We start from the raw sequence: 24,764 nt of genomic DNA, 5'->3' as shown, positions 1-24,764 counted from the left end.
ATTCAAACGAACCGGCAGTACTCACGCAGGCACGCACCCGCACTCACACACAAACACACGTCTCCCTCTCTTTTTTGCTCTCTCTTCTGGCAACAGTAGAACGTCGCCGATAATGTGACACCTTACCTCAAATTCGTTTAACAAGAGAGAGAGAGAGTGAGAGAGAAAGAGAGAGCGGAGAGAGAGAGAGAGAGATAGAAAAAGAGTGAGAGAAAGAGAGAGAGAAGACAGACAGACTGACAAACACTGAGACAAGACCAGGCAGCCCAACGTGAAAAGTAGAAATTTGAAAAACACATTTATTTTCTTCCTTAAAATTTGTCACACTGATGTTTTATAAGTGCCAATGCATGAAATAAAGAAATGCTTAATGGAAAAGACGTGTAGTTGAAGGGTTTCAGATACAGTCTTCTCAAAGATTGGGGATGCAAGAAATCGTGATGTAAAAAACTAAACAAAAACACACAAACAAAAACACACACACACACACAAACAGAAAAACATACACACAAAAACAAACAAGACTGGTTAATTTATGGAACACTCAATCATTGACAAAACGCAACTTTTACTATAGTTTCAATGTAGTGGCCTTTACAGTGGACGAACAGACACATCTTAATCATCATCAGAAAATGTGAACATTGCTCAGTTATACGTTGCTTCTTCGGTCTCCAGATTGTTCCTCGAATCCGGACGGACGCGGGTCAACTGTATGTGCAGACCCAGAGACGGTAGCCATGTCCTACCCTCGTGTCACCACAGTGGCACGTAAAAGACCTCGGTCATTCTGCCAAAAGTGCAGATTGCTGATACCACCTAAATACGCATACACTTGTGTATCTCATCAAAAGCCATAAAACTCGAATTGTCATATAACCCATATCTAGTCCTTTAAGAGGCGAAATATTTAGCCTGTAGGACATGAAGCATTCTCTATTTGAATGTTTAAGTTCTATTATGACCAATAGTTAGGCTATATCGAGACAGTTAGAGGTAGTATGCAATGTGGGTATCAATCCTTGCAGTTGTGCAAAAAAGAAGAAAAAGGGATGGGGGGAGGGGGTGGATGTGTGGATGGGTGTGTACGTGTGGTTGGCTCCATGCAGTCCGCTGACACCTGTAACTGAAGTCGACACGGGGAAACTCTACCTGTCACACGTTCGAATCAAACCCGAAAGTGAGTAATATCGCAGTGCGGTGCATTCCCTAACCAGTTAACCAACATTTCGCAGATTTCAACGAACAGAAGGTATTGTATTCAACACGTGATAACACCACCTTTTTTCATTTCCCCGCAGTAGGGTGCATTCCCTAACCAGTTAATAATAACAATAATAATAACTGGACATTTTTAAATGCCTAACCTATGGCTCCAGGCCCTTTACAAAAAAAACATTATACAGAGTAGAACAATTACTACTGGTGTATATGCCGTGGCGTAGCAGCTTGTGCAATGCCGGCCGGAGCCTTCATAGTGCTCCTGGCAGGTGTAACCACGCCGGACAGGTCTGAGGTGAATGGGGCCAGACAAAGTATACACCCTGGCCCTCCAGGTTGGGGGTTGTGCAAAGGGCTAACAACTCATCCATGGAAAAAAAAAGTACTCGTTACAGAAACGTCAACAAGAGATACAAGGAACATTTCGGCCCTTGGAGAAAAGACAGCTGGAGAGATTGGCCCAGGATCGGAGTGCCTGGCGAGCTCTTGTTGGCGGCCTATGCCCCGGACGGGGTCAAAGGCATAAGTAAGTAAGTAAAGAACAATTAAATGTACAACCTACATAAAAAAATTAACCATACGGACAAAAATCTCCACATGTACTGTTCACACAATATTAATATATGCTATACACACTATACCCAGCGAACAGTTTCAACAATCATGCCAACTTTGTGGGAGAGGAGTACGTGCACAAATGGAATGGAAAAGACATTATAGTTTAACCAACATTTCGCAGATTTCAACAAACAGAAGGTATTGCATTCAACACGTGGTAACACCGTCTTTGTTCATTTCCCCGCAGTACGGTGTATTCCCCAACCAGTTAACCAACATTTCGCAGATTTCAACGAACAGAAGGTAATGCATTCAACAAGTGATAAGACCGTCTTTGCTAATGCCCCTTTTATCTTCGTACCTTTTGACACCTGTTTAACTCTGCACTACTTTTCTGGGTGAACTTAAGCTTTTCAAGTTATTGAATTAAGATCAATTAAACGTTAATTGAAAGAGAACTGAAAAGACACCAATTAACGGATATTTACTTCCGGAACATGATGCCAGTTTTAACAATTGTTGACCAACTTTTCTAACCTTGCAAAAGAAAATAGTTTTGTTTTGTCTAAATTGATTGCGAATTACTTTGTTGGAAGGAATGTGTCCCTGAACCGGATTTTCTTCGAATAATCACACACCAAAACAACAAGAAAAACAATAACAAAATGCCTCGAACCACCCCCATCCCCCCACCCCCACCCCCACCCCGACCCCCCCCCACCCCCCAAAAAAATTAGAAAACAAATTACATGTACTAATTCTCAAAATGCCACATTAATCTGTAATAGTTTGTATAGGATAACCAGGTCGTCGCTAAGAAATCACGTTTTGTTGCACCACAAGAGATAAGTACCATCGTTAATTTCAAGAGGCATCAATTTACACGAATTAACCGCTAACACTTCCGGTGCACGATCCCAGTTCGTAACAACTGCTGACTTACCTGTCTTTCCTTGAACAAAAAATGAAATTATGTAAATTGAGTGCGATTCACTTTGTTGTCAGGAATGTGCAAGTGATTATTGGATGCGACAAGTTGGACGGATCGTCTTTTCTCCTGGCCAGATCCAAGACAAAAAGAAAGACAAAAGTCAAAAGAAAATAGTTTTCATGCTTTACATTCACACTAATCTGCGCCACTTTGTGAGAAAGAAATGGTGCATCCTAAATGACAGTTTTCGTGCACGATAAGAAAAAAAAACCCACCATTGTTACAGAGAAGAAGGCACCAATTAGCAGATATTTACCTCTTCTACTCCTGGTACAAAAATGCCAGTGTTCAACATTTGTTGCTCTACTTTTTCCCCTTGCAATCGGAAGAGAGCTCGTCTAAATTGACTGCTAATTACAGTGTTGAAAGGAATGTGTCCCTGAATCGTATGCGCTACGAATGACGTACGCCCTCACGAACGCACGTGCACACACACACACAAACACACACACACGAACGCACGCACACACACATACACACATACACTCACACACACACACACACACACACACGCACGCGCGCGCGCGCGCACTCACTCACACACACACACACACACACACACACACACACACACACACACACACACACACACACACACACACACACACACACATATTTTCTCTGACGAACAAACAATTTCAGATGGACTGTATCATGTTCAAATTTGAATAATTGGGTATATTTAGGTGTTTTTACATTTAGTCAAGTTTTGACTAAATGTTTTAACATAGAGGGGGAATCGAGACGAGGGTCGCGGTGTGTGTGTGTGTGTGTGTGTGTGTGTGTGTCTGTGTGTCTGTGCGCGTGTGTGTGCGTGTGTGTAGAGCGATTCAGACCAAACTACTAGACCGATCTTTATGAAATTTGACATGAGAGTTTCTGGGAATGATATCCATGGACCTGTTTTTCTTTTTTTCGATAGATACCTTTGATGACGTCATATCCGGCTTTTTGTAAAAGTTGAGGCGGCACTGTCACACCCTCATTTTTCAATCAAATTGATTGAAATTTTGGCCAAGCAATCTTCGACGAAGGCCGGACTTCGGTATTGCATTTCAGCTTGGTGGCTTAAAAATTAATTAATGACTTTGGTCATTAAAAATCTGAAAATTGTAAAAAAAAAAAATAATAATTATAAAACGATCCAAATTTACGTTCATCTTATTCTTCATCATTTTCTGATTCCAAAAACATATAAATATGTTATATTTGGATTAAAAACAAGCTCAATGTTAGGAAACGCTACCGTTGCTGAGCTTTGGTTCAGTTTTGTGTGTTGCATGTAGTTGACTTATTTTTACTTTGTGGGAAAGTACCGATATTATATTTTGTAAACACAATATTTATGCTTGGACGAGAATGCAGGTGAACTTTCTAGTCCTGTCAAAACAAGTTGTTTACCATGCTGTTCTTAGTGTGAGTTCGTGGCGTTCGTTCGGATTAAGTGCGTCGGCCCTTTTGATGTACGTCACAGAGAATGTCGCTAGTTTAGTCCATGCACGGCTCGTATAATGTAGTTGTATCATGTTCGGTCTGGAATATTCTCGAGATTGAGTATTTACTATATATGCCAGCGCGATTTGAATGTTAAGAGGCTTCTATTTGAGTTCTGCTACGATGTGCAGTTGTATGTATTGAATGCTGAATAAATCCTCGAACTCAATTTGACGAGTTGTTTTCTGCTGCTGCGAAGACGGGCGACGTAGAATAAAAGAACACAACTATACGACGTTTGAGAACTTGTGGCAATCTCAAGTGTCGTGTAACAATTGGGGGCCAAGCCAAGGATCTACGTTTAACGCCAAGGGTTTTCCAGTAACAAAGACAGTCAAGACAGTCACAGGAGGTAGCCATCAATCGGGTGTATCCTGAGGGATCAGTATTGAGACTACGGAACCGTGGATTCGGTGTGACTGGTGAAGAGTTTGGTAATCGCCGCAGCTCGGTACGGTGAGCGACGCCGGAGTGTATCGGGATTACAGAGGTTAGCTGCCGTTTGGACGAGACGGACTTCGTCGCGGAGCTAGTGCATTAATACTACGAAATACGACTGGGGTACGTCGTGTACGTATCGTGAGCAGAGTGCGCCGTCACGTTAGACGAGGAGGGTGGCAGCCTGCGTCTACGAAGGTGAACAGCGACGAGAGAAGCATCGGAGGTGCAGTAGAGACTGTGTTCTTTTAGAAGACTACATTCGTCTACGTTCGTGGCTGTGAAATAATACAGACGAACGCACCGGAAAAGACCAGAATGGCTGAGTTCTGGGCAAAAGGAGTTGAACTGGGACTGAAAGGCAAGCAGCTGACGGAGTTCGTCGAGTCCCAGACACGACTGCAAGCGCAGCGTGAAGAAAGACAAGCGCAGCGTGAAGAAAGACAAGCGCAGCGTGAGCGTGAAGAAAGACAAGCGCAGCGTGAGCGAGAAGAAAAAGAAAGACAAGCGCAGCGTGAGCGTGAAGAAAGACAAGCGCAGCGTGAGCGTGAAGAAAGAGAAGCACGGCGTGAAGAAAGGCAAATAGAGCTGAAACGCTTAGAGCTCCAAATAAAAATGGAGATGAAGCGCTTAGAGCTTCAGACAGAAATGGTGCGTGTTCAAAATGAGCACGAGGCACCACGCCAAAGAGATAACCAGCAGCAAATGTTACACAGGGCACCGAAACTTCCAGCATTCGCTGACGGGAAGGACCAGATCGACTGCTACCTTGCAAGATTCGAGAGGTTCGCTGAGAGTGCTAGATGGCAGCGCGACGACTGGGCGATTCTACTCAGCGCACATTTGACTGGGGCAGCACTTGAGGTCTACGCTAGACTCTCAAATGATGACGCCAGAGACTATGATGTACTGAAGGAAGCTCTGTTGCGTTGCTACAACTTCACTGAAAGGGGCTACCGTCAACGCTTCCGCGAATGCCAGCCATTGTCTGGAGAGACACCGAGCCAGTTTGTGGAGCGCCTGTCGTCATACCTGCAGAAGTGGGTGGAGTTATCAGGTGAAGAGCAGTCATACGAGAGTCTGCGGGACTTGATCGTGAAGGAGCAGTTCCTTAATGCCTGCCCGAAGGACCTGGCGACCCGCTTGGAAGAGCAAAAACTGCGGGGTTTGAAGGACATTACTGATGCTGCTGAGCGTTATCTCATTGCTCATGGAAGGACCCTGGGGACGTCAAAGTCATCGAAACCTTTCCAGAAGAGCGGGAACCAGGGAAACCAACCTCCCAAGGGACAAACTGAGTCCGCACCATCATCCAATGAAGGGCAGAACATAACGTGTTTCCATTGCAATGCCAAGGGCCACCGAGTCGCCAACTGTCCCCAAAAGAAAAATAACGGACATGTCAATGACAAAGCGCAAGAACATCGACGGAGATATTACGACAACAAGAGGCAAACGAGTGGCTCGAACCAACAAGTATGTGCGAGCAGCGTCATACTTCCAAGGGCTGCCGAGCAAGTGGCTACACCATCGGACGTGGAAGAATGTATATCTGATGGCCAGCTTCTACTCGCCAATGGCAGGTCAATCTCTGTCGTCGCCAGCGCAGCTGTGTCAGTGTCGAACATGCCCGTGTCGAAGGGATTTGTTGAGAAGCAGGAAGTGACTGTTCTCAGAGATTCGGGCTGCAATGGGGTCATCGTCAAAGAGGATCTGGTGCCAACAGAGAAGTTCACTGGTGACTTCAAGTGGACGCTCATGGCTGACAGCAAATGCGTGAAGGCACCAGTGGTAAAAATCCAGATCGATACTCCATACTTCACCGGAGAAGTTGAGGCCGTCTGCCTGAAGAAGCCCTTGTACGATCTACTAATTGGGAACATTGGGGGTGCGAGACGTCCTGATGACCCTGATGTCGAATGGAGAATGGGCTCAGCTCAGCCTGCTGCTGAGGAGGAAGACCCACTGCCATTCGCGAATGAAGATATCAGCGAACTGTTACGAGATGACAGAGCAACTGTGCATCGCCGCGACCAGCCGCAGGTTGTAAGCGCTGTGACGACCAGAGCCCAGGCGAAAAAGGACAAAACAACTACGCCACTCAGGGTCACCAACAGTTCTGCAACTGCTGTCGTGGACAGGGATCGGCTGATTCAGCTACAGGAAGCTGATTTGACCTTGACAAAGTACAGGAGTCGTCCTGTCAAGGAGATGACTAAGGGCGAAGGCACTGTGCAATTTGAAGTGAAGGCCAAGATTCTGTACAGAGTGTTCCAGCACGCGAGAGTCAACGGTGGGAAGCCATTACGTCAAGTTCTGGTGCCTCAACCACTTAGGCGCCAGGTGATGGAGGTGGCCCACGACTCTATTATGGGAGGTCACCTGGGTGTCAAGAAGACATCGGACAGAATCCAGGCTGCGTTTTACTGGCCAGGACTGCATGCAGATGTGACTCGATTCTGCCGATCGTGCGATATTTGCCAGAAAACCATACCTCGAGGAAGGGTCCCGAAAGTGCCGTTGCAGAAGATGCCTTTGATCGACCGACCTTTCAAGAGGGTGGCCATTGACCTCATCGGCGAGATCAAACCGCCAAGTGAAGCGGGTCATCGTTGGGTACTGACCCTGGTAGACTATGCAACCAGGTACCCAGAAGCCGTGCCTCTGAAAAAAATTGACACCGAGACTGTTGCCGAGGCACTTGTGGACATTTTCAGCAGAATTGGGGTTCCTGAAGAGATCCTCACAGACCTGGGGACACAGTTTGTCTCTGAATGCATGGAAGAGGTCAACAGGCTGCTGAGCATTCGTCACTTGACTACGACACCTTATCACCCGATGTGCAATGGGCTGGTCGAAAAATTCAATGCGACGCTGAAGTCCACGCTGAAGAAACTATGCAGTGAGCAGCCAAGGCAGTGGCATCGCTACATCAATGCCTTGCTATTTGCATACAGGGAGGTGCCACAAGAGTCCACTGGATTCTCCCCGTTCGAGCTGATGTACGGGCGGACCGTGAGAGGCCCGATGCAGATACTAAAGGAATTGTGGACGAAAGATGTGGACACACCTGAAGTGAAGAACAGTTACCAGTACGTGTTCGAGTTGCGAGAGAAACTGGAGGAGACTCTCGAGATTGCGAGAGAAAACTTGAGAAAGTCTCAGGATAGCGGAAAGCACTACTACGACCGCAAAGCCGTAAACAGGAAGTTTACACCAGGTAACAAAGTGCTGATACTGCTTCCCACTGATCACAACAAACTACTGATGCAGTGGAAAGGCCCATACGAGGTTGAGGCCGTGGTAGGGATCAACGACTACAAGGTGAATGTCGGCAAGAAGTCCAAGATCTACCACGCTAACCTCCTGAAACTGTATGTGGAGAGACCTCCGGAAGCAGTACAGGTCGCAGCAAGTGCGGAAGAACCAGCCGAACAAGACGAGTTCGACGGTGAGGAACTACTGGAGTTGGGAGACCTCCACAAGAAAGAGGGAGTGGATGACGTCAAGCTAGGACCTGACCTGACAGAAGATCAGCAGAAGGAGCTGCATGATTTTATGGGCGACTTCACCCATAGGTTCTCTGATGTTCCAGGCTCTACGTCCTTGGTCGAACATGAAGTCCACCTCACATCTGACGTTCCTGTTCGCTCAAAACCATACCCTATCCCGTTTCAGGCTCGGGAATCCTTGAAGAAGGACATCGACAACATGTTGAAGATGGGGGTCATCCGTGAGTCATCATCCCCTTACTCATCTCCCGTTGTTGTTGTCAAGAAGAAAGACGGTACAAACAGGGTATGCATTGACTTCAGGAAAGTGAATAAGATCACCGTGTTTGACCCTGAACCGATGCCGACGGCGGCTGATCTGTTCCGACGGTTGACTGGCAGTAAGATCTTCTCAAAGATCGATCTCAGCAAGGGATATTGGCAGATTCCTGTGCGCGAAGAGGACATACCAAAGACCGCTTTTGCAACTCCAGACGGAACGTATGAGTGCCTGCGGATGCCTTTTGGCATGGTGAACAGTGGTGCTACCCTTACGAGGGGAATGCGAAAAATGCTCAAAGGAATGAAGAATGTTGTGTACTACTGGGATGATCTGCTAGTCCACACGGAGACCTTTGCGGAGCATCTAGAGACTTTGAGGGAATTGTTTTCCCGCCTGACAAAAGCTAATCTGACCGTGAGACCCAGCAAGTGCATTTTGGGGACCGACAACGTTGACTTCATAGGTCATTCACTGAAGGAAGGTCAAAAGGGGCTTTTGTTGGAAAACGTCACCAAGATCCTCAATGCGCCACGTCCTGAAACCAAGAAGCAGGTGCGATCCTTCCTTGGATTGGCTGGGTACTACAGAGAGTTCATTCCAAACTTCGCCGCCATAACGGCGCCTTTGTCGGACATGACCCGAAAAGGATGCCCCAACCGAATACTCTGGGGACCAGCTCAGGAGAAGGCATACCAGACCGTGCGCGACCTGATGTCACGAGACCCGGTGCTACGCCTTCCTGATACTGCCAAAGAGTTCATCTTGCGTACAGACGCATCGGACGAAGGGATCGGCGCCATGCTGATGCAAGAGCATGGAGGTAAACCGTTTCCGGTCAGCTATGCCAGCAAGAAGCTGTCAGGAGCCGAGAAGAACTACTCGACCATGGAGAAAGAGTGTTTAGCCATCGTGTGGGGAATCAAGAAATTTGAACTCTACCTCCAAGGGGTGAAATTCGTGCTTCAGACTGATCACAAACCCCTCACCTACCTGAACTCTGCAAAGTTTGTGAATAATCGTATCATGAGGTGGGTGATGTACTTGCAGAACTTTGATATGCGAGTGGAATCGATCAAAGGTTCAGACAATGTTGGAGCAGATTTTCTCAGCCGAGTATGTGATTAAAACTGTGTTCATTCTCCAACAGACTAATGTACATACCTGGATTTCAATCTGTTATGTATACATAACATGTGTACAGGTAGCGTTTCAATGATTGAAAGAAATTAGGTAAATTTCTTCTGGTGTTGGGGGTAATGTTAGGAAACGCTACCGTTGCTGAGCTTTGGTTCAGTTTTGTGTGTTGCATGTAGTTGACTTATTTTTACTTTGTGGGAAAGTACCGATATTATATTTTGTAAACACAATATTTATGCTTGGACGAGAATGCAGGTGAACTTTCTAGTCCTGTCAAAACAAGTTGTTTACCATGCTGTTCTTAGTGTGAGTTCGTGGCGTTCGTTCGGATTAAGTGCGTCGGCCCTTTTGATCTACGTCACAAAGAATGTCGCTAGTTTAGTCCATGCACGGCTCGTATGGTGTAGTTGTATCGTGTTCGGTCTGGAATATTCTCGAGATTGAGTATTTACTATATATGCCAGCGCGATTTGAATGTTAAGAGGCTTCTATTTGAGTTCTGCTACGACGTGCAGTTGTATGTATTGAATGCTGAATAAATCCTCGAACTCAATTTGACGAGTTGTTTTCTGCTGCTGCGAAGACGGGCGACGTAGAATAAAAGAACACAACTATACGACGTTTGAGAACTTGTGGCAATCTCAAGTGTCGTGTAACACTATGAAAATTAAAAATATAAAAATTATGATCAAAATTAAATTTTTGAAATCAATTTAAAAACACTTTCATCTTATTCCTTGTCGGTTCCTGATTCCAAAAACATATAGATATGATATGTTTGGATTAAAAACACGCTCAGAAAGTTAAAACGAAGAGAGGTACAGAAAAGCGTGCTATCTTTCTCAGCGCAACTACTATCAATCAATCAATCAATATGAGGCTTATATCGCGCGTATTCCGTGAGTACAGTTCTAAGCGCAGGGATTTTTTATTTTTTTATTTTTTAGTTTATGCAATTTATATTGCGCACATATTCAAGGCGCAGGGATTTATTTATGCCGTGTGAGATGGAAATTTTTTACACAATACAACACGCATTCACATCGGCCAGCAGATCGCAGCCATTTCGGCGCATATCCTACTTTTCACGGCCTATTATTCCAAGTCACACGGGTATTTTGGTGGACATTTTTATCTATGCCTATACAATTTTGCCAGGAAAGACCCTTTTGTCAATCGTGGGATCTTTAACGTGCACACCCCAATGTAGTGTACACGAGCGGTGGACTGACTGCCACGAGCGGTGGACTGACGATGCTACGAGTATACGGTCTTGCTGAAAAATTGCATTGCGTTCTGTTTCATTCTGTGAGTTCGACAGCTTGACTAAATGTTGTATTTTCGCCTTACGCGACTTGTTTTGTTTGTGTGTGTATGTTTTTTTGGTTTTTTTTACAACTTTGTTTGAATGGCAACAGATATGGTGCATCATTTATCTTGTAGCTCCATACCCGAAAGGTGTTACTGTTAGTTTATAAATACAGTGCAAAAAGTGTAAACATGATATGGCCATCTTCCTTGGCTTTTGGTGTTATGCCATTCCGACTGATTTAGAAGCTGCCAACCGCGTTAGAGGTCATAAATGAGAGGTGTGAGCTTTTACACAGGAAATGAGGTGTTTGTACCTCGCGTTTTTTAAGGTTTTCTCACATTTTTAATCAATAAAAAAAGAAAAATCTTATGCTTTCAGTCAATGTTAGTTTAGTCTTTCTGACCTACTAGATCATGTGTCATTTTTTTTTAAATTAAAAAAAAAGGAACCAGGGAAGGGATACCTAGATTTGTGGATTTGCTTGGTAGCGGTAAAATCAACACGCTTAACACTCAAAAAAAATATATATAATACTTTAAAGAAACAATTTTGTCTGCGCTATAAAAATAATTTAGACAAAAAAGTCGTAAAAAAATTCATTTCCAGGATACAACTAGAAACGAATAAGAATTGGCGGGTAACACGCGACACAAGGTGAAGTCTTTCTTTCTTTATTTGGTGTTTAACGTCGTTTTCAATCGTTCAAGGTTATATCGCGACGGGGAAAGGGGGGGGGGGGGGGGGGGGGGGATGGGATAGAGCCACTTGTTAATTGTTTCTTGTTCACAAAAGCACTAATCAAAAAATTGCTCCAGGGGCTTGCAACGTAGTACAATATATGACCTTACTGGGAGAATGCAAGTTTCCAGTACAAAGGATTTAACATTTCTTACATACTGCTTGACTAAAATCTTTACAAACATTGACTATATTCTATACAAGAAACACTTAACAAGGGTAAAAGGAGAAACAGAATCCGTTAGTCGCCTCTTACGACATGCTGGGGAGCATCGGATAAATTCTTCCCCCTAACCCGCGGGGGGTACAAGGTGAAGTGCGACAGAAGAAAACGAAAGGAGAAAAGTTGGGGAAGGGGGTAAGAAAAGGGGAAACTCTCAAAAGAACGGCAGGAAAGCGAATAAGTGCAAGATATTAGGGACGAGACAAAATCAGCCCCAAGAAGAAAGGAGCATGCCGAGTGGTTGTGTGTGTGTGTGTGTATGTGTGTGTGTGTGGGTGTGTGTATGTGTGTGTGTGTGTGTGTGTGTGTGTGTGTGTATGTGTGTGTGTGTGTGTGTGTGACAGAGAGAGATAGACAAACAGAGGACTCAAACAAAGAGAAGACTGTGAGAGAGAGAGAGAGAGAGAGAGAGAGAGAGAGAGACACACACACACACACACACACACACACACACACACACACACACACACACACACACACACACACACACACAAACACACTGTTACACGACACTTGAGATTGCCACAAGTTCTCAAACGTCGTATATATAGTTGTGTTCTTTTATTCTACGCCGCCCGTCTTCGCAGCAGCCGCGCAGAAAACAACTCGTCAAATTGAGTTCGAGGATTTATTTAGCATTCCATACATACAACTGCACATCGTAGCAGAACTCAAAGTAGAAGCTTTTTTACATACAAATCGTGCAGGCCTATATAGTAAATACTCAATCTCGAGAATATTCCAGACCGAACATGATGCAACTAAAATTAGATGAACTGCCCATGGACTAAAATAGTGACGTTCTCTGTGACGTACATCAAAAGCGCCGACGCACTTAATCCGAGCGAACGCCATGAACCCACGACTCAAAACAACGTGGTAAACAACTTGTTTTGACAGGACTAGAAAGTTCACCTGCATTCTCGTCCAAACATAAATATTGTGTTTACAAAATATAATATCGGTACTTTCCCACAAAGTACAAATAAGTCAACTACATGCAACACACAAAACTGAACCAAAGTTCAGCAACGGCACCGTTTCCTAACACACACACACACACACACACACACGTACACACACATATATATAAATATTACATCAATAGCTATTCACTTAGCACCCAGCCGTGTTTCCGATCACATTTTTTTCCAACCTCACTCTCTCGGACAGAAAACACCACATAATTTATCTTATCGAAGGAATGATTATTGACATAGTCAGACAATCCATTCACCACTTGCTGTCAACATGATTTCAGTCATAACCTCGAGCCTATTGCGGCCTCACCGCAAGCATAGTTATTAATTCTGATGATGATTGATTCTGTTGACAAAGGCTTTTCGCTCAATAGCTCAACGACTGTTAGCGACCAGGTCATGATATACAGTAGCAACAACAACAACAACAAAACAAGTCGCAAAAATGTTATCAAAACATTAAGGCAATCTGTCGGCCTGAAACTAAAACATCAACACCAAAAACTCGCCGGGATCTGACTAATGTAGTCAGGGTGGGATACCCGAAACCCGAGGCGGTTCGCCGTGGTCACCGCATAACATGCAAACGTAAGGATCAGTTTTCGTTTATTTTCAGCTTATTGATTTTAAGAATAAACATGACATATCTATATATTTTTTGGTTCAGGAGATGATAAAGAAAATCTGATATTATAAATTTCAATGTTAAATAGAACTTTTGGAATTTTAATGAACACATTAATTCACCAATGTTTAAGCTTTCAAGCTGAAATGCAATCCCATAGTCCGGACTGTGTCTAAGATGTTATGACCAAAATTTCAATACATATAATAAAGAAATGATGTGGTGACAGTACCGCCTCAACTTTAAAAAAAAAGTCGGATGTGACGTCATCAACGACACTTAAAACGGTTGGAATATCATCTGCAGGAATTAACATGGAAAGTTTCAGGAAGATCTGTTCAAAAGTGTTCCTGTGTTATCCCCGTTCTGACCCCTTCCTGGAAGTGTCCCCCATTTGATGTCACTACTGTGTCTTCCGGGAGACTGTCTGGGACACCAACATGTATCCTTGGCATTCGATGTCATTAATCCAACAAATAAGCCCACAAATTTGTGGGGCACATTTCCAGTTTGTGGACCACAAAAATAAGCCCACAAATTTGTGGGGCACATTTCCAGTTTGTGGACCACAAAATGAAGGCCAAAACAAAATGTGGGGCACAAAATGTGCGCCATAAAAATAAAGGCAAATAAAAGTAGTCCTTAAATAAAATATGAAGCAAGTTTTTGTGGACCATAAAATTCGATTGATCACTTTCCCGAGAAGTCGGTTTTAAGACACAATAAAACGCTCTTCCTCAGTGGAGTACATGAATAGTAGTGTTGACGAAAAAACATGGCGGCCGTCGTTCGTGAATCTAATATTAGGCAGTTCAACACGTCCACCAGAGAAATATATCGACAAAGAAGTTGAAACACTGACTGCCCTTCTGAAGGAATGCAATCGGGATGTGAATGGTACAGCTGATTTTGGACACGGTCTGCCTTGAATGGGGAGGTTGGCGATGAATCGCACTGTACACTACAGGACATTTTCCTCTCACTGATTTTCAATCATCGGTTTGGATCAACCAGCAGGTAAGTTATTGTTTTTAAAATCCAAGACATGACCATTGCAAACGTGGCCTTTGTAGAACTGAGCAAGATTTATCTGTTTTGTATTCATGTGTGTGTTAGTGTTACTGAGTAACTGGGTGTGACTGTGAGTCACTGAGTGTGTTTTTGTTGTGTTCTTTTTTTTTACTCAAGTTTATAAAATGCTTGACATCTTTAATCTGCATGCACAGAATCAAATGCTGCTGTATCAGTGTATGAACTATGTTTGTAAAAGAATAAACAAAACAATTACTGAATTAGTGAGTGATTTGGCTCTGATAGTGAAGTTGAAATAGTACTTATTTCATTTTCAAGACATGTTATGTTAATATTGTTCTGGTTTTTTCAGGCCTCCCGAGAAACCAGACATGATGTGCATCATTCATACAGCTCCTGTCTTCCAGTTCCAACAGTTTACCTTTAAACATGGATACATGTACTGGAGAGGTATCAGGATGACTTGGCGTGGTGCTTTACATTACAGACTACCCCTGAAGAGTAAGTTACACATTTCTTTACCACTTACAGCTTTTGCTTGTCAAATATAGTAACATTAGGTATTGGTGATGGACTGGGTGGCCGAGTGGTAACGCACTTGCGAGAGGTTGCGAGTTCGACCCTGGGTCAGGGCGTTAGCAATTTTCTCCCACCTTTTCTAACCTAGGTGGTGGGTTCAAGTGCTAGTCTTTCGGATGAGACGAAAAACCGAGGTCCCTTCGTGTACACTACATTGGGGTGTGCACGTTAAAGATCCCACGATTGACAAAAGGGTCTTTCCTGGCAAAATTGTATAGGCATAGATAAAAATGTCCACCAAAATACCCGTGTGACTTGGAATAATAGGCCGTGAAAAGTAGGATATGCGCCGAAATGGCTGCGATCTGCTGGCCGATGTGAATGCGTGATGTATTGTTTAAAAAAAATTCCATCTCACACGGCATAAATAAATCCCTGCGCCTTGAATATGTGCGCGATATAAATTGCATAAATAAAAAAAAAATCCCTGCGCTTAGAACTGTACCCACGGAATACGCGCGATATAAGCCTCATATTGATTGATTGATTGTAGTCTGAAGCTATAAACATGTACTGATGTAGATAATTCAGCAGTCTTTTGTTCTTTGTAAATTGTATTACAAGTACTTTGTAGATCTATGAAATTATTCATATATTTGAAGATGCATAGTAATACTGTGCATGGTAATTGGTATGATGTACTTTGTATATAAGGCCTAAAAAAAAAATAGGTGTGGTTACGGTAACCCGACCTACCCTATTTTTAGGGGCCGACCCAATAACTTTTTATTACATAAATTTGTACCCAAAAAATGAAAACAAGAAAGCGAGTGCAGAAAACGCAATGAAAGCGAAAGCGCTCGAGTCGTCATGCAGACGACAGACGATGCAGGGGAAATTACTAAAAAGGCCCAACAGACGCTTGCCATGACAAAAATGGCGGCATCTTCTTCGGTTGCGATTGCTACACGCTTGGTTGCTCTGCTATTAAGAAAAAAAAGTATTAAAAAAAAGTGATTGCCTAACTTCCTACCCTATTTATTTTGGCTATGTTACCTTAACCACACCTGTGGTTTTTTTGCCTAATGGTACAAATATCTTTATTTTCTCTCTGCTTCCCATCTTAAAGTTTGTTGCAACCCTATACTCATAAAGTGCATTATACTGTTTGTATGAACATTGAACTATTGCGATGCAAGAAAAAAAACCCAGGAAATAGCTAGAATGAAAGATTTACTCATTACTGGAATTATTTTAAAAACAGTCAGTCCTTTCCTTGGCTCACAATCACAGATCTGGCCATTTTTTTAATTATTATTTTTTACATGGAATAAGAGTTACAATGTAAATTGTATGTAATACCGCCTGTGTATTTGGATACCTACTTCTACATTCAACACCCTGACTGCCCCTGCGCAGAGTTAGAATTTTCTGAATGAATTCACATCACATTTCTCAACAAAACTGTAAGGTGTCAACGCTAAATATGTGTGTGGGATGAGGGCTCATGCTGAATTTAAAAAATAGTAACTTTCCATCATATTCCAGAAAAGCTGCTCACATCAGCAGCATAACAAGATATCATGTTGTTAGAAAGGTAACTTTGTGAGGAAGTCTTTTTAATTTTAATGATGAAAGATTATCTTTTTAATTTTAATGATGAAAGTATAAATAATTATATCCATGAAATAAATGGTTTTCACAGGAAGGAATGATGGCACCTGTAATAGTACAGAACAATGTTTACAGTTTAGTTCATAGTTGTCACTGTCAGTATCACCCACACTATTCTCCATCCCACTGATCTTGTGAAGAACAAGTAATACCTCCTACCTACCTTCCCGCACCCCCACCCCCAACACACACCCTCTTCTCGATACCCAAAACATATCCCCATCAGCGCACAGCAAAGTCTGGATGTGCTCAGTAATACATTTTCTTTATTTTCCAGGAAGTGAGGTGCCGAGATATGACGTGCAGGCAGCTTGCAGAGTGGTGCCTGGCTTTGCTGAGGATGATGATCAGATTCAGTCCATTCTGTGCTGACAGAGCTACCAGAACTGCTTTAATATAGTCCATCTGAAGATGCTTACACTTACAGAGGTTTTCTGTTGCCTTAGTGGTGAAATGAACATGTAACACATTAACAATAACATTCTACACAAATAATGTGTGGTGCGGTGTGGATCAAGGGTACATTTTGACTTATGTAAGTTGTCAATTCAGCTAAATACAGGTAGTGTTGGTATGCAGATATTTTCTTTCAGCAAACAACGGTTTGTTTGTTTTTACTACATAAAGTGGTATTATCTTTTATGTTGTTTGAGTGCTTTAAGTTAAGCTGCTCACAGGCAGTATTTTACACACAGGCTTAGCTTTGGGAGATGTGTGTGTATGTTTCAGTCAATGCGTGTTCATGTATAGACTTTGTTTGCAATATTAGAATTTAGATCTTTTAACTGCATTATGCACATGAAATGTGTTAACCCATGACTTTTTCTTCCTTTGAATCCTAGTCAGTACTTTATCTTGTTTAACATTTTCATTGATTCTGTTTTTGGGTCGTTCTGGTGCATCCTGGATGGTTCAATTCATTCTTATGTTGTGCTGAAATGTTGCTTTTGTAATACAGTCTGCCAAGATTGTGTCTTTCACTTGGATGTAGTGAACTTATTTTTTAAATGCCTGCTCTGCCTCATTAAAACACTTCGCCTCACTGTGTCAGACCTTCATCAGGCTTTTTGCATGGGATAAGAAAATCCTTCCACTTGGTCACATAGTAAAAGTCAGCACCCTGACTTCTTAGTGTGGTGATGTCTTTTCTTATTAATTTATTTCCCCCAAAAGGCATAAGTGTTTTAAACAAAATTATGTCTTACAGCTACAGTGGAACCCCCTTTTAAGACCTCCAGAAATCTAAGAAAATCAGGTCTTAAAAAGGAGGGGGTCTTAAAATGGAGGTAAATTTACAGAGGTTATGAACAGAAAGTCTGAGAAAACAAGGTCTTAACATGGAGGGGGTCTTAAAAGGGGGGTTCCACTGTATGACTATTGGGGATTATGTGTTTGTAAAGATAGAGCTGAGAATCCTACACAGAATTCTGTGCATAGAAGGCGGCCTGAATCTTGACCCACACTGCTGGCATGACCTTCATATCTGCATTCAACGCTTTACTTTTACCCTGGTAACTTTAATAATAATAATAATAATAATGGACATTTATTAATCGCCGTTTCTCACAAGAGCTCATGGCGATTTACATATTAATTTACATATTAATTTCTACTTTGCGGTTGCTCTCTCTGGATTGAGCATTTTTTATTTCAACCAAGGGGAAAAATTAAATGCCTCTGTAGAGATTCGAACCTAGGACCTAGATTTTCAGGCAGATGTCCTAACCACTACGGTAGTTTTTTCTATTGTAAGATGGATATATATATGTCTAGCGGATGCAGCTACATGTACAAATGTGCCAAATTAGAACTTGCATTCTCAGCCTATAATCTTTGGCCATTCATGCGAGTCGAGTACTAAATATTGTGAATGCATGTGAGACTGCCTTGTTTTACTTTTGTGAAATGTGTGAACTCACTTTGTTTACATCTTTGTGTTAATAAATGCAGTTTATCAGTTACCTCTGTTTGTTTCTTCTGCAAGTATGTCAAATTGCCCACACACACCCTCATGCGCACACACACACACACAAAATCAGATCTCAAGTGTAAGTATTCTTTTTGCAGTTTTATTTTAATGCCCATAATCAGTCAAACAAATATATCATCACACTTCGTCACTTGCACCTAAGCTTAAAAGTAGCAGTCCTGCATACATATGTAATGTGTAAATGTTTCAGGTCACCATCTGTCCTGGCTTGAACATGCAATAAGAACACCTCTACACAAACACATGTACAGTCCCTGAAAGGCATATTTTTCTATGAATTAATCGATTTTCCGCAGACAGCAGCCAGGTAGTGGATCTTTAGTATATGTCCAAGCAGACGGTTGATCTTAGTACAACACATCAAGGAAATATTTTTTAAAAACAGATCCAACATCTAATCTTCCAAAGTTCATAATCAATAAAGAAGAAAGGTATGTTACTGGAACCCTTTATTTATGATTTAAGGCAATGTGCGGCAGTAAAATTACCAAACTTAAACTTGAAGAATACACTCAAGGAATAACTTAGTTTTCTGGGTAGTTATTGAAGTGACTTATTAAAATGAATGAAAACATTGTGGATGGATATTGACGGCTGTTGCGATGAAAACTGGCATTTACAGCGTCAAATGGGATTTCTAGAAAACGGCAGAAATTCATAATATTTGGCACAAGGATACACATGTATTATATCTACAATCATATAGAACGTGTTTGTTTTTTTAAACAACTACAGTTGAATTTAAATTAATTATTGTAATGAATCTTTCTTTCTTTCTTTATTTGGTGTTTAACGTCGTTTTCAACCATTCAAGGTTATATCGCGACGGGGAAAGGGGGGAGATGGGATAGGGGAAAGGGGGGAGATGGGATAGAGCCACTTGTTAATTGTTTCTTGTTCACAAAAGCACCAATCAAAAAATTGTTCCAGGGGCTTGCAACGTAGTACAATATATGACCTTACTGGGAGAATGCAAGTTTCCAGTACAAAGGACTTAACATTTCTTACATACTGCTTGACTAAAATCTTTACAAACATTGACTATATTCTATACAAGAAACACTTAACAAGGGTAAAAGGAGAAACAGAACCGTTAGTCGCCTCTTACGACATGCTGGGTAGCATCGGGTAAATTCTTTCTCGTCCCAACCAATATGGGACTCCCCCTAACCCGCGGGGGGTATTGTAATGAATATGCAGTGAGAAATTCGTTCATTCTTATGACAAAAGATATTAAAATTCAACTGTAGTCTGTTGTAAAAAAATCGTTCTATATGATTGTTGATATGATACATGTGCATCTTTGTGCCAAATATTAGGAATTTCTGATGTATTATGTCGCTGTTAAACTGTTTCCTAGAAATCCAATGTAACGACTGTTTCCATAGCAACGGCACTCTATGTCGATCAGTATTCACAATCCTCCGAAAGCGGCGTATGGCTGCCTAAATGGCGGGGTAAAAACGGTCATACAGGTAAAAATCCACTCGTACAAAAACATGAGTGTACGTGGGAGTTTCAGCCCACAAACACAGAAGAAGAAGAAGAAGTATTCACAATTGTTCTATTTATTTTTATGTCACTTCCCAGAAAACCAGGTTATTCCATGTATTCTCCAAATTCAATTTTACTGCCGCACATTTAATGTAAGATTTACTGTACTTTGACCGAGCAATTTTTGTAAGTGGACAGGCCTTGGTTTTATTTCGGTGGCATAATTCAATGCGCTTCGTCAAAATGTCTTGAACTGAAACCAAAAGCAGATGCAAGACTTATGGTCAGTTGGAGTTGTCTCCCGTACTCCTAACTATGTGCTGCAGACAGGTGTGCCCAAACAGCCCATATCACAAACGGTTTGGAATTCCCGAAAACACAAGATCCGCACTGCACAACTTCAGTGCACAAATACGCGAGAGTGCTCGGTCGCTTTTTGAAAATGTGTATCTTGAGAGAAAAATATAGAATAGTGCGCTGTCCGAAGGAATAGAGTTCTTATAGGACAATGACAGCGCTCAGTTCAAAACGATAGGACATGATCACATCTGACCGCCATGCGGCTATGTGAATCAGACATCTGAGCCTTTCAATCCGTCTATGTCGGACGCCTGACGACATCCCCGAGGCTTTTAAATGAAATAAGACCATACGGGCACTAATAGTTGCATACCAAAAATGAACTGCCTCAAGGCTCTCTATGCAGAGTGGTATCTTTTTAAAGAATACATTCAGGTACAGCTTCTTCGAAAGAAAAAATAAATTCACCGCAACCACCAAAACATCTACCTCACAACAGAAAGCAGTCAAAGTGTTGATTTTTGGTCTGTGACCAAGTGGAGGGATGGTCTTATCCCATGTTAAAGGTGAGGACAACTTTTTAAATGAGGCGTAGTGGGCCTTTAAAACATTGACACAAATTTACAATAACAACAAGTTGTAATGCTCAGTACAACCAATACTGAGTGGACATTTACTGCCGCTGTTGCTGTAGTTTCCCCATCGATCACAGCTGGACCTGGATAGCACTGCTTTTCATCCACATTCACTGGCCAGGTCTTCGTCATCTTCTGTCCCTACTGACAAATGAATGACAAAGGAACTGATCTTAAATCCAAACACAATGACAAGAACAAGTTTTAAGTATGAGTAAGGAGTAAATTGTGTTTGTAACTGACACACACACACACTAAACCCACATAAATGCCAAGAGCGTAAACATTCTAATTCCCTGGTAGACAAGTTCCAATGCCTACTTTTTAACATATATGAAATATAGAAGACACATTCCCTGTCAGCGCTTGCTATCAAATTCAAAAAGCAAAGCAAAGGTCTGTAACATCAATCTGCAGGGCTAGAAAAATCTGCAGGTATTATTACTATTAATGTCTGGCAGCTCTCCTGACTGGCCAGGGAAAATCAAACACACACACACACACACACACACACACACACACACACACACACACACACACACACACACACACACACACTTCGGTTCTCACACACAAACACACACCAACAGTCAGAATGTAACCAGAACTTGAGACTGAGAGGGAGGATAAAACACAATATGATCATGTAGCAGAACTCTTACCTGAATTGCCATTAGCATGAAATATTTCCCATTTGAGTCTTGACAGCCTCCCGATCATGAAGGAATCAATCTGCTTCTTCCACTGTGCCGGATCGATGCCAACCTGTAATATATAATATTGGCTGAAGTAACATTCCTCTGAGCAACAAATTTAAAACAGTTAGTTGACAGGACAAGTAGTACTAGGAGCTACATGCAGTATGATATTTAGCTATGTGGAGGAACAACAAACACACTGTCCACAGAACCAGATGAATTTACACACTGCACCCTCCCCCATAAAACAACAACAACAAAAAACAACAACAGACGACCAAACCAACATTAACGCTTGATTCTTATGATACTGTGGGACAGTGGCATTGATATCTTTCTAGAATATAAAATTTTATAAGTCCTTTTACATTTAGTGAAGTTTTGACTGAATCAGTGAACTGAATCTGTTCACATAGACTGACAGACATACAATGTAGACAAGTTGATGTGTGCATATATATATATATATATATACATGCATATTACATAACATGTATATATGTATGTATAACATGTATGCATGTGTGTAGAGCACAAAGGAAAAAAATAATAGAACTTGACACACAGTTTCACTGAGAATGAGATATATCCTGACAGTGAGTGAGTGACTGTTTACAGCAATACCAGGGGCGGACCTAGTTGTGGATAAGGGGGGGGGGTTCCAAATTGGAGCAGGGGTCCAGGGGCCGCTCAGGTCTCGGTGGGGTCCATGGGCAAAGCCCTGGTGGGGGGTCTGGGGGGCTTTGCCCCCCAGATGCTGAAGGAATTTTATTTTTTTAGGTCAATCGGAGGCCTCTCGTGGAAGATAACAAGGTAAAAAAAAAACGGATGGGGGGTGGGGGGGGGTTCCGGGCACCCAGGAACCCCCCCCTAGGTCCGCCCCTGAATACATTCATTGTACTTTAGGTACACACTGAAAGTCATGCGCTTCTAGTATTAGAAATGATTCTAATACTGGAGGAACTGCATGATCATCATACTGGTGAAATAAAGCTAAGAGGTTCGAGCAGTTCTGTGGTTTGGACTCTTAGGTGTTCATTATTTTATTATTATCCCTGAACATGAATTATAAAAATAAAATGAAAACACTCTTCCAGTCTTGCTCACAGTCACACACACACCTCCATATGAGTTATTCTGACCAGAACTTGAGAATGTAAGGGAGGGGAAGGAAAAAACACACTGTACATCATAACACTGACAGTTGTACATAATAAAAACCTCTTCGCCTTACTCAGTCTTACCTGATTTGCGGCAGTGGCATCAAATATTTTACTTCTGTCAGTGACAGCCTCAAGATCATGCAGCAATCGGTTGGCTTTTTCAGCTGAGAGGAGACCTTGAAGTTGAACATACTAGCTCTAGCTCTCTTCTGATTGATGCCAACCTGCAAGTAAAATAATTGGGAACGGCCGATGAGAAGGTTACCTATTTGAGTATTTCAAGTTAGACTCAATCTTTAAAAACAAAAAGAATTTATAAAATATTATGATCATGCAAAAGAGGTTGCAAAAACGTGGTAGTGGTAATCTTCTTCTTCAAATTAATGAGAAAATCCCTGTACAGGGCAACTACGTGTTGGTTCAGTGAACGATACCTTGCGCCTGTGGACTGACAATCAGTGACACTGACAGTGACTCGAGTGAGTCGAAATGACACCTGTTGCAATACATACTACCATAAACCCACTCTCAGTTATGAAACGAAACATGGAAACTTACCTCTGGTTAATATGCAAAGGTTCGCCCGTCCCAATTCTCTCGCATTAGCAAACACCATTGCCATTGGAGATTCTGTCCAAACAGATCGCCTTCGACCGCCATTAACTAAAAACCGAAACGCAGTAGGTCTGAAAACCACGCTCAACGTCCAAAATAAGGAGGAAAAAAAAGAGCCCAAAACATTTTTTTGGCCAAAAACACTGTTTAAGCCCCACAAATATTTGTCCTTATTTTTTATGAAGCTTAATTTGTGCCCCTTATTTTATGCTCCACAAATACAGTTTGTGGCCCACAAAACCAAAATGTGCCCCACAAAAATAAGCCCAAAAATTTGTGAGGCACATTTCGCGTTTGTGGCCCACAAAAATAAGCCCAAAACGTGTGGGATTACTGACATCGAATGCCAAGGATAAACATGTCCCCCATTTGATGTCACTACTGTGTCTTCCGGGAGACTGTCTGGGACACCAACATGTCCCCCATTTGATGTCACTACTGTGTCTTCCGGGAGACTGTCTGGGACACCAACATGTCCCCCATTTGATGTCACTACTGTGTCTTCCGGGAGACTGTCTGGGACACCAACATGTCCCCCAGAGGGACACTTGGAATGTCCCCTACGTGATGCATTTGTCCCACACCCCAATTGAAAACGTCCTCTTGCAAAACGTCACCCACCTTTCTTCGACCGAGAAAGACCTTAAAAAAAAGTCTGATGATGTTTTTGGAGCAAACTTAAACCATACCCCCCCCCCCCCCCGCCCCATCCCTCTTGTGCGTGTGTGTGTGTGTGTGTGTGAGAGAGAGAGAGAGAGAGAGAGAGAGAGAGAGAGAGAGAGACAGAGAGAGAGAGAGAGAGAGAGAGAGAGAGAGAGAGAGAGAGAGGGCGGGTGGGGTGTAGGCGGTTTGTTAATTTGTGTAAAGACTTGTGGCCGAGGTCTTGTCGGCTAAGTAGCGGCTTTACGCATATGCGCAGAGCCTACGGACACCGTAAGAGGAAAACGTGGTGGGCAGGACGCGAGCGTAGCGAAACTTGCGCCGCTACGTTCACCGTAAAGTTACGACAGCTCCCCCCCCCCCCCTCCCTTCCCACTGTCGTAAACCTTTGCGCAGCACGCGTGTGGCGAAAAAACATGGCGGGCAGCACGTTATTTTTTCTGATGCTTTTGCGGCGGAACTTCAGCTTCTTTTTTTCTAGCAAGGTATGGAT

The 24,764-nt window shown here is 42.5% G+C and overlaps 2 long non-coding RNA genes across 2 annotated transcripts; one reads left to right on the top strand and one right to left on the bottom strand.

The window, feature by feature from the left end:
* The first annotated feature begins 13,935 nt into the window (after window positions 1–13,935).
* On the top strand, window positions 13,936–17,759 carry LOC138961376 (uncharacterized). The gene is made up of 3 exons (XR_011454166.1): window positions 13,936–14,508; window positions 14,876–15,024; window positions 16,994–17,759. It is a non-coding gene; the product is annotated as an uncharacterized lncRNA (long non-coding RNA).
* A 1,012-nt stretch (window positions 17,760–18,771) lies between these two features.
* On the bottom strand, window positions 18,772–23,967 carry LOC138961374 (uncharacterized). The gene is made up of 4 exons (XR_011454165.1): window positions 23,555–23,967; window positions 23,078–23,220; window positions 21,798–21,900; window positions 18,772–21,279 (listed from the first exon to the last, which is right to left on the bottom strand). It is a non-coding gene; the product is annotated as an uncharacterized lncRNA (long non-coding RNA).
* Window positions 23,968–24,764: the final 797 nt, after the last annotated feature.

This window comes from Littorina saxatilis, linkage group LG3 (genome assembly GCF_037325665.1).
Source record: "Littorina saxatilis isolate snail1 linkage group LG3, US_GU_Lsax_2.0, whole genome shotgun sequence".
NCBI lineage: Eukaryota > Metazoa > Mollusca > Gastropoda > Littorinimorpha > Littorinidae > Littorina > Littorina saxatilis.
This window is presented reverse-complemented; position numbering and strand designations above follow the sequence as displayed.